An 11,347-nucleotide genomic window follows, 5' to 3' on the forward strand; every position below is an offset into this window, starting at 1 on the left:
TGGTTCCTGGCTTCGGATCGGCAAAGCTTCAGCTATTGTGGCCATTTGGGGAGTGAACCAATGGAAGGAAGACCTTTCTCTGTCTTTCCCTGTCACTGTCTATAACTCTACCTCTCAAATAAATAAATATATAAATAATCTTTTATATATCAGATTGGATTAGGTCAGGCTATAAGATAACACTCAGACATCAATAGCCTCTGTATATAGACAATACCACAGCTGACATAGAACTTCTAACATCAATCCCATTCACAATAGCTACAAAAACAATCAACTACCTTGGAATAAATTTAAGCAATGTCAAAGATCTCTGTGAAGAGACATACAAAATATTAAAGACAGAAATGAGACAAAAAATGAAAAATTGTTCATGTTCATGGATTGTTGGAATCAATATCAAACTCCAAACTACTGAAAACAATTTAAAGATTCAATATACCAAGGACAATCTTCTCTGATATAGAAAAGAATGCTGAAATTCATATGGAAACACAGGAGTCCCTGAATAGCTAAAGCAATCTTATACAACAAAAACAAAGCTGGAGGCTTATTTAAGAGGTAGAGTTGCAGACAGTGAGAGGGAGGGAGAGAGGTCTTCCATCCACTGGTCCACTACCCAATTGTTCACAATGGCCTGATCTGGGCCAATCCAAAGTCAGGAGCCTGGAGGTTCTTCTAAGTCTCCTATGCGAACACAGGTGCTCAAGCACTTGGGCCATCCTCTACTTCCCTCCCAGTCCATAGCAGAGAGCTGGATTGGAAGAGGAGCAGCCAGGACTTCAACTGGTGCCTATATGGGATTCCAGCACTGTAGGTGGAGGATCAACTCACTGTATCACAGCACCGCCCCCAGGTTTCAAGATATACTATAGTGCAGTAATCAAAAGAGCCTAGTACTTGTTCAAAAACAGATGGATAGACCAATGGAACAGAATATAAATGCAGAAATCAATCCTAGAGAAGGATAGTCTCTTAAACACATAGTGCTGGGAAAACTGGATCTCCTCATGCAGAAGTGAAGAGTTAAAATTGTATGTGTGCAGGTGTAAAAAGTTAAGCTTAAGCTTATAGGTTTAAACCTTCCTGGTGCAGTTGTGAAAATAAGACAGAGTGAAGTAGCACCTTGACAGTAGGGACTCCATTTTGGAGCACTTGAGACTGTATTCTGGGAAAGCAACCCCCCCGACACCGTGAGACTCTGGTCTGAAACTATGATCTCAAATAGTCGGACAATAGCAGTGCACTACATCACCCTTGGCAACACACAAAAACCCCCTAGCATGATTGCTCAAGCTTAAAAATAAAAAGGTTACACCTGGGTTACCTGAGCTAATAATGAAAATGTGATTTGTCTATGTCTTAAGATCATAATTGCTGATTGTAAGATATTAGCAACCGCTTAGCAACCGTGTGTTCTCTCCCCCCTCCCAATTTTGCGGTTTTTGCCTTTATAAACCCTAACCTTTGGTTATTCGGGGCTGCTCTGCTTTTGTATGATCAGGCAGCCCCAGCATGCTGGATAATCAATAAAGCTTCCCCGTGCTGTTTGCATAAGAGACGTGTCTCTTGGTGACGTTTTTCGGGCGGTCCACTCTAACATTTGGAGGCCCCAGCGAGATCGCGGCTGCCCGTGGACGCCTCCAGCAGACGTCTCTTGGGGTAAAGTAAAAAGGCGCCTAAGCTAGGGACTCAGTATATGCGCGCTTCAGGTTTCAGTTTTTCAGGTTACAGGCCTGTTTCGGTTTTGGTTTTTGGGTTGGCACGGTACGCACTGTGGCTGGCAAACGTGCCTGGAAGCCCCAGGCTACCACCTTGGGGGACACCCCGAGAGGACCAGGAGACTGAGGACGCTCAGCGAAACTCCCATCAGAAATTCCCCTAGGCGGGAGTTTTGTGCCAACAGCAGTTACATTTTAGGTTTCAGTTTTTTGGGAATTGCTTTTCTGTCTGTAACATGGGTCAAACTGTGTCCACGCCGCTATCTCTTACTTTGGCTCACTGGCCTGATGTAGGGGCTAGGGGATCTAATCTCTCTCTCCTGATTAAGAAGGTAAAGCAGCAGTCTTTCTGTGCCTCTGAATGGCCTGCTCTGAGTGGATTGGCCCCCCAGAGGGCTCATTCCATTTACCACTCATTTGCTGAGTGAAAGAGGCCATTCTCCTGCCTGGCCATCTTGGGCACCCGGACCGGGATTTTGAGCAGACATCGGAGGTCAATATTCCTTCCCTCAAGTGGGACTGGATCTGTGGAAGTGACCGTTGAGTGTCTGGCACCCCACAGCTCTCCGAGAACGCGGAGTCCCCCCCCCCCCCCCGCCACAGCTTAGCTACAGCCGAAACTCCAGAGGGATTGTAAGGAACGGGAGGGAAATTAGGAAGGGCAGTTGGCTGAGAGCCTGGAGACCCCCTGAGCTCGCTTGGGCTTCTCGGCAGCTGGACTGCGACCCGAGGATCAGGTCTCTCTCTCAGAGGGACACCTGTCACGCTGCCTACTGCTACGCGAGCAGGGCTTAGCTTCAGTCGAGGCTAATATTGGCCCTTCAGGTAAACTCAGACAACTAGGTAGTGGGTAACCTTGAGCGATAGGAGATTTCAAACCCCACTCAGCCCCCAGACATGAGGAGCTTCATTGCTTTCTGCCTTCCTCCTCCTCCCGGGGGCTCCCTCCCCCACTCTTTTGCTCTCCTCATCTCCATTCTATACCACTGGCCAGGAGAAAGGGAGAGGGAAATTCCACAGGTCTCTCCACCCAGGGAAAAGCTGTTACCTGTTACCTGTTAACCCTTTCCAACCTGGTAGAAAGTTTTCTGTCTTTGCAGCTTATGGTAGCTCTGGTGTGTCTTAAAGTTTTTTTGTGAACTATTACTGTTGCTAAGCTTTGATTACCTGAGGACTAAATCTGGAAAAGAGCTAGTTAACTGTTGTAATTGACTGAGTGTCAGCAGTAGTCCTAATTAATCTGGCTTTGGTTAAATTATAGGAGGTTCCCAACACTCTTGGTGAAAAGGCGCACCTACCCAACCCCACGGCTAGTCCTGCCAGGCCCCCATGTGCGCAGTCTTCCCTGTAAATGGGGGACCACAGCCTTTCTCTGCACTCTATTCTAGTCCATGTGGCCTGGTGCACCCAGGCAGGCATAGCCAAATATCTCTAGGCAGAGCCCCCACCCCAGGGCTGCTTCTTTTTCCTCTCCTGGAGGAATTTCCAATTCAATACTAATGCTGGCCTTACCTAAGGGAGCCAGAACCTTAAGCCATTAACCCTTTCCAACCTGATGGGTTTTTCTCTTTGCAGCTAATGAAAACCTAAACAATGGGTTCATATGCTGGTAATCAACTCTTTTCTGTGCTGCTGTCCCTGACTCATTTGAGAGCGTTCACCTGTCTTGAAGGTTTCGTGTTTTTCTATTGCCATTAGAGTCTTGATTGGAAAAACTACAATGTGAAGTTTATTTACATTGGTTATCTGTTTTTAATGTCTGAGTGATTACCCAACTGATCAGAAATGTACTAATTTTGGCTAAATGGTTTGACTCTCTGACAGCTTAAATTCTAAACCGAGTCTTCCAACTTTGGGCTTCCAGTCGGATCCCTGGAACTCTCAAAGGATGAGACTCTAAATTTGTTAAAGTAACAGCTGCTTGGGTCAATTCAGATTATATAAAATGTATTAAAATGTTATAAATGGTGTCAGACCTATGCTGTATTCATGTTTTTGCTTTCCAGCTAAAGTGGTCTTATAAAAATAAGAGTAAATTCTGTGTATACAAGCCTTTATGATGTTAACTAAAGTAAGCCAATGCAGATTGGTTCAGAAAATTAAGGTAATACAAATGCCCTTGGTTTGCTCAGTGGCTTGCTTGCTCAGTTTTGCATGTCTTTGATATGCTTTAAACTTTAATGGTGTGGTATTCATTAATAACTCAGTGTCTTAAGTCATCTAGGCATCACTGCTAAGTAAAACGGGAAAAATATATTATATATACTTTTAACATCTCAAATTCAAAAAAAAAAAAACTGTTTGAGTTTGTTAACATGTATTCTCATAGGTTGTCCATACATGACAATTCAAGGCTATGTAAAAGTAACTACGGGTATAAAGTTTCAAAAGGTGTAAACAAGTCATAAAAAGTTTTAAAATGTTTACGATTTTAAAATATTGTTTACAGAGTTGAGTGCTAATGCCAAAATTACACTGACCTAAAATTGAAGTCTGATCTTCTGTTATAACAATGGGTTTAAATCTTGGAATCTGTTTCTGCAAAAACTGTAACGTCTATTTTAACAGTGTCTGCTTAATCAATTACTACTGACCTTTTCTGTAATAATGCCTGGCCACAGTATAGGGCCCCAAACAACATAACAAAAACAAAAACAAACAAAAAAAAGAGGTTAAACTAACAGCTACATCAAATTTTCGGTGTATGTGGTAAATGGGCAGAACTCCCCTTTTAAACCAAACTAAAAAAATAAAAAGTTACACTGACGACCTCAAAGTATACAAACAGGTCACCACAGTTGATCTTACCTAAAAGGTCATAGTTCTCTTCATGGGCACGGTCTTAAGTGTCAGAATTTGCCCATGACCATAGTTTTTCTAGCTCACCCTGATATTAAAAAAAAAAATCTCCAAAAATCAGGGTTGGGTTGAGCACCCGCTTGACTGACAGCATAGAGGCTGGCTCCTTGGTCTACTTTATTAGAGACCAGGAGAACGAGGAGCAAGCTAGCAGCAAAGGATAGGCAACAGGCCAATCAATGGCTGCTTTTACACAGTGATCTGCTGTCAAGGAGACCCAGCAAGGCCAATGCACCCCAAAAGACACCTGTTACTGATATAAGGAGCCAGGGCATTGGGCAAGCAGCTGTCATGACAGCAAATGCCTTCTGTCAGCTCTGCCAAGAGCATGGTCACCGGACATGGAACTGCCCTGGGTGTCGAAGGACTCCTGGTTCAGAACCGCAGACCCTGTGGCCCCGAGCTAAAAAGCCTTTGGTTCTGCCCAGCCTCTGCCCAGCTTCCAGCTCCAGCCACTGCTATTGAGGGGATGGCCTAGGGTCAGTGAAATGTAAGTTGCCTATTTCTATCAGCCTCCTATTCAGCTCTCCTCCTAGTCCAGCCAAGTAATGCAAGTCAACAGGGTGCCTCCCTTAAAGGAGATTTGCATCTCTTTCAATTCTCTTCCAGCATCCCATGGATAGCTCTGGGCCTCACACACCCAGCCAGGCCTTAAAAGTCTATCCAATAACATTAGAAAGCCCTCCCTGCCAGTTCCTAAAAACAGGGCTTTCAGTAACAGCTAACTCAGATAGCCCTACACCTATTTGGACAGGTCCTCACTGAGGACTTAAAGGGCCCATCTCTTGAGGGGTGTGCACAATAATCCATAATATAAATAGTTAAATGTAAATAATGCATTAGTCTGTCTTCTTTCCCAGCCTGAGACTCTCATCTTGTACATTGGCTTAACTTCCTAGCAAAAGTGGCTACTAGATATCCGAATATATATATATATAGAGAGAGAGAGAGAGTATCTGGGTCAATCAGACTAGACAGACACAAACCCAAATTTGTACTTTTTCTGGAAAAAGCCAAACAGCTCCAGGACCAGGCCAAGCAGGGCTGGGATTTCTGGCCTAACATCTGATCATAAAAATCCTGGCTATTTCCTCTCCTTGGCCCACTAACTTCTGCAATCTTGATGCTTCTCTTTGGGCCGTGTGTTTTTAATGCCCTTGTTCGTTTTGTCTCTAACAGCCTAAAAGCTGTTGAACTCCAAATGGTCATCAGGCAAGACTTCCAGCCCATTCCACTGGACGACTTGAGCAGCCCTCTGGACCGAGCAACACAGTCTTTCCAAGGCCACTGTTGCACACCATAAGACAGGTAGCAAGAGGAAATACCCAAATCCCCCTCAACACCCACATGCCAGCTTCAAAGAAGTTACAGAAAACGGAACTCCATCCATAATCCCAAAGAAGAATTTGGGGTATTACCTCTTGAGGGAAAAATATTAGGCAGAAAGTCAGTTATGAGCTTATGTGTGTGTGACATAAAGGCCTAATGTGTCCAGCATATGCATCTGCATCTCAGTCATCCTGACAATGTTTCACGGGCAGCCTGGCCTTCGCATCCTGCCCTGCCCCCTTCTACCTGATAACCTGCCAGGTGGAGATCCCCGCCCCTTCTGCCTGACAAATCTTCCACAATCTCCCAGATGCGGCCCAGTATCTGCATTTCAGTATTACAGAACAGGCGGGGGTTGAATCTCATTTTCATGGTTGGGGGGTGGTTATGCGCAGCCCTAAAGGAAAAATGTTGTTTTCATGCCAACTGAACCTGGGTGATTAGAAACTCCATGGCCAAACTCAAAAAAAAAAAAAAAAAATGACTGGAACAATGGCAACGGGAGAGGGAAACTGAACAGGGATGGTTTGAGTCATGGTTCGGCCGGTCCCCATGGCTTACTACCCTACTGTCAGCCCTAGCAGGACCCTTAATTGTTCTACTCCTAATTGTAACCGTAGGACCTTGTGTGTTAAATAGACTCATCACCTTCATACAGAAACAAGTTAAAAATGTTAAACTCATGGTCATAAGACAACAATATGTCACATTAAAAGAGACAAAAACGAATAATCTCTAAGATTAGAGATCCTCACAACAAGGAGTGGGGAATGAAGAGTTAAAATTGTATGTGTGTGGGTGTAAAAAGTTAAGCTTATAGGTTTAAACCTTCCTGGTGCAGCTGTGAAAATAAGACAGAGTGAAGTAGCACCTTGACAGTAGGGACTCCATTTTGGAGCACTTGAGACTGCATTCTAGGAAAGCAACCCCCCCCACCACCGTGAGACTCTGGTCTGAAACTATGATCTCAAATAGTCGGACAATAGCAGTGCACTACATCACCCTTGGCAACACACAAAAACCCCCTAGCATGATTGCTCAAGCTTAAAAATAAAAAGGTTACACCTGGGTTACCTGAGCTAATAATGAAAATGTGATTTGTCTATGTCTTAAGATCATAATTGCTGATTGTAAGATATTAGCAACCGCTTAGCAACCGTGTGTTCTCTCCCCTCTCCCGATTTTGTGGTTTTTGCCTTTATAAACCCTAACCTTTGGTTATTCGGGGCTGCTCTGCTTTTGTATGATCAGGCAGCCCCAGCATGCTGGATAATCAATAAAGCTTCCCCGTGCTGTTTGCATAAGAGACGTGTCTCTTGGTGACGTTTTTCGGGCGGTCGACTCTAACAGAAGTATGAAGCAAACTCCTACTTTACACCTTACAAAAATACACTCAAAATGGATTAAAATGGATTAAAGATTTAAATAACAACCTGATACCAAATTATTAGAGAAAGTTGGGGTAACCCTGCAAGACATTGGCATAGAAAAAGACTACTTGGAAAAGACCAAAGAGGCACAAGCAATCAAAGCCAAAACTGACAAATGGGATTACATCAAATTGAGAAGCTTCTGTACTGCAAATGAAACACTCAGCAAAGTGAAGAGCCAACAGACAAAATAGGAGAAATTATTTGCAAACTATGTAACTGATAAAGGATTAGTAATCAGAATATATAGAGGCTCAAGAAATTCCACAACAAAACAAACAACCCAGTGCAGAAATGGGCAAAGGACTTAAACAGGTATTTTTAAAAAGAAATCCAAATAGCCAACAGATACATGAGAAAATGCTCAGGATCACCATTCAACAGAGAAATGTAAATCAAAACCACAAGGAAGTTTTACCTCACCCCCGTTAGAATGGCATTCACATAGAAATCAAACAAATGCTGCCAAAGATGTGTGGAAAACACATCTGATCCACTGTTTGTGGGAATGTAAACTGGTAAAGACACCATGGAAGACAGATGGAGATACCTCAAAACATCGTCCTTAGTGAATAAGCCAGTCTAAAAAGGACAAAAACCATATATTCTCCCTGACCTGTGATAACTAATAGCACACCTAAAGATAACCTACAGAAATGCAATTGACACTTTGAGAAGCAATGACTTTGAACAGCCCTTGTCTTGACTATTGAGGAACATTTTTTTTTCACATTATCTGTTGAACTCTTCACTTAGTATAGAGTTACTCATATGTGTATAAAGTTAATTGAAAATAGATCTTAGTAAAAAATAGGAATGAGAATAGGAGAGGAAGAAGATGAAGAGTGTGGGTGGGAGGGTGGCTGTGGTGGGAAGAGTCACTATGTTCTTAAAGTTGTAATTATGAAATGCGTGAAGTTTGTCTTCCTTAAATAAAAGGTTTCTAAGGAAAAAAGATATGAAAGGAACATTCCAGGAAAATTTTCATTTTGATGATTTGGGTCAAGGCTACTTGGTAGCAATATTTAAAAGCAAAGAATGAATGATGCATTTTTCATCTTATGTATTTTTAATTATTTAATTTTTTGTTTTGAAAGACAAAATTTTGTAGAGAGCAGAAGGCAGTGGAAGATCTTCTAGCTGTTGTTCCACTCCCCAAGTGGCTGTAACAGCAAGAGCTGGGCCAGACTGAAACCAGGAGCCAGAAGCTTCATCTGGGTCTCACACATGGGTGGCAGGTGCCCAAGCACTTGGACCATCTTCTGCTTTCACAGGTGCCCTAAGCAGGGAGCTAGATTGGAAGTGGAGCAACCAGGAAAAAAACCAGAACCCATAAGGGATGCTTGAATCCCAGGCAGCTGTTTAACCCAATATAGTGCAATGTCACAATTTTTGTAAATTTAGACACTAGAAGTGAGTGTTGACAACTCAAGAAATTAAGCTTCTGCAACTTAAGTGAGAGGCTAGGACTATATTCCTGGCTCTCAGTTATGACCCTGTCCCAGCCCTGGTTGTTGTGGGTGTGAATCAATGTGGGTGTTGTGGGTGTGAATCAATGGATTGAAGGTGTCTGTCTCTATCTCTCTCTCTCTCCCTTTCTCTCTGTCATTCCATAACACAGAGCAGGCTAAGCCTCCACCCACAGTGCCAGCATCCCATATGGGCACCAGTTTGTGTTCCAGATGCTCTTCTTCTTTTTTAAATATTTATTTGAAAGTAGAGTTGCAGAGAGAGAGCTGGAGAGACAGAGAGAAAGGTCTTCCATCTGCTGGTTCACTCCCAAAATGGCTGCAATAGTTGGAGCTGGGCGGATACAAAGCCAGAAGCCAGGAGCATCCTCCAGGTCTCCCACTTGGGTGCAGGGGCCCCAAGAGTTGGGCCATCCTCGACTACTTTCCCAGGCCATAGCAAAGGGCTGGATTGGAAGTGCACCAACTGGGACTCAAATCAGTGCCTATATGGGATGCCGGCACCACAGGCAGAAGCTTAACTTACCATGCCACAGCAAGGGCCCCAGATGCTCTTCTTTGCATCCAGCTCTCTGTTTTTGTCCTGGCAAAGCAGTGGAAGATAGTCCAAGTCCTTGGGCCCCTAAACCCACCTGGGAGATGCAGAGGAAGCTTCTGGCTCCTAGCTTTGGATCAGCCCATCTCCAGCTGCTTTGGCCATTTGGAGACTGAACCAGTGGATAAAAAATTTATATGTCTCTCCTCTCCCTGTAACTATGCCCATCAAATAAATAAATAAAATCTTTTTTTTAAAAAAGATCTCTATATATTTCCATCTGCTTCTCATTCTCTCTCAAGTATATAAATACTTTAAGAGGCAAAAGATTCAAGTCAAAGACTAGAGAATTGTCTTGGGCTCTGACTATAGTTTATGCCATTGATAAATGGAATAATTTGCCTGAAACATAACTTTGTGGACTCTGAAGTAGTCCTGCATTTGTAGAATCACTGTGATAAAACTATGGAGAGTTATTTAAGGGCCTGCAATAGATTCGATCCTATACACATTTTCTGATCTAATCCATGAAGCAAGTTCAGCCTCCAAAAGCTTTTAAAGAAACTCCACTTTAATAATTCAAAATATTACCTTTTTAATTAATTGTTTCTGATGTAGCAAATTCTTGCTGAAGTTTGAATTCAAACCATGTTTTGTAGCTATGGCAATAAAAAAAATTGAGACCAATGTGCATTCAGCTCAGGTGGCTTTAAATCTTGAAACCATGCTTACTTTATCTTATATGAATCCTGATTCTGAATTATATTTCTTTATGCTTTTCCAATTTATTTTAAAAATCTCATAAAGCTCTTAATATACAATGTGAAAGAAGCTGAGGAATAAATAAACAACCTACCAGCAATATATTTATTTTTGTTGGTCTTGGCCACATGTAGATGTCTCTAGAATCTTATCTGCAAGAGAAATTGCTGAGAAGGAGGGGTCAGACAAAAAGTCTAGATTCTTTCTAGAGTCTACTGTGCTAATCAAGATCATGAAGGAAATGTATATAGAAAAATGGGCATATTGGCTCAGTGACCAAAATGAGGTAGCCTCCCTGTGGGGGAATATAATCTTTACACATGGGAAAAACAGAAAAGATGCCAAAAGAGCACACACTAGTCTACCAATCACTATGATTAAGCATAAACTATTGTTAGACTAACTAAAATATTAATTTATTACCAATTCTGTAAAAAAAAAATCCTTGTCAGGGCTGTCACTATGGAGTAGTGGGTAAAGCCATCTCCTACAGTATGGGCATTCATATGGGCACCAATATGAGTCCCAGCTACTCTACTTCTGATCTAGCTCTCTGCTATGGACTGGGAAAGCAGTGGATGAGCACCTAAGTCCTTGGGCCCCATGCACTCACATGGGAGACCTGTAAGAAGCTCCAGGCTACTGGCTTCAGATCAGCCCAGCCCCAGCCATTGAGGACATGCGGGAGTGAACCAGCAGATGGAAGGCCTCTCTCTCTCTCTCCCTGCCTCTGTCTCTTTGTAACTCAGCCTTTCAAATAAATAAATAAACCATATAGAAATAATTTATAATGTTCATCACAATTGTTCAAATAAGCAGCAGTACACCAAAAAAATTATGATTTCACTAGAATCTATATTACATAGAAAATCACTCAGGCAGTACTCTTTTCCTTAAAACATCTCTTGCTTTTTTTATGTATCTCAAATTCCTTAAAAGTATCCAGCTTCAAAATTAGTTTTTGGCCACAATTGTATATATAGGAAAAATTAACAGAATCTGTTAGCACAGCTTTCTGTAACTGTTCCATGTGACACTCCTCCCTGTATCCAAATCTTGACCTAATTCTCCACCACACAGAACCCTGACATTTTCCAGTTCACTTGATCTAGCCCATGATATGACCATAAATATGATATCAACATAGTTTGTAAAGTATTTTACCTTTGGGAGTGTGCCTTCTTGTACAGTAATCATGTGGAGAATCCTGAGACTTACCTGATGGACACCTGGGGCCTAGGT

General features: G+C 42.5%; 1 long non-coding RNA gene across 1 annotated transcript; it reads left to right on the plus strand.

Moving 5' to 3' along the window:
* The first annotated feature begins 1,195 nt into the window (after positions 1–1,195).
* On the plus strand, positions 1,196–6,835 carry LOC149123282 (uncharacterized). Its single transcript, XR_016217723.1, has 2 exons — positions 1,196–1,662; positions 5,760–6,835. It is a non-coding gene; the product is annotated as an uncharacterized LOC149123282 (long non-coding RNA).
* The last annotated feature ends 4,512 nt before the right edge of the window (positions 6,836–11,347 follow it).

This window comes from Oryctolagus cuniculus, chromosome 12 (assembly GCF_051225735.1).
Source record: "Oryctolagus cuniculus isolate XC-2025 breed Fujian yellow rabbit chromosome 12, ASM5122573v1, whole genome shotgun sequence".
NCBI lineage: Eukaryota > Metazoa > Chordata > Mammalia > Lagomorpha > Leporidae > Oryctolagus > Oryctolagus cuniculus.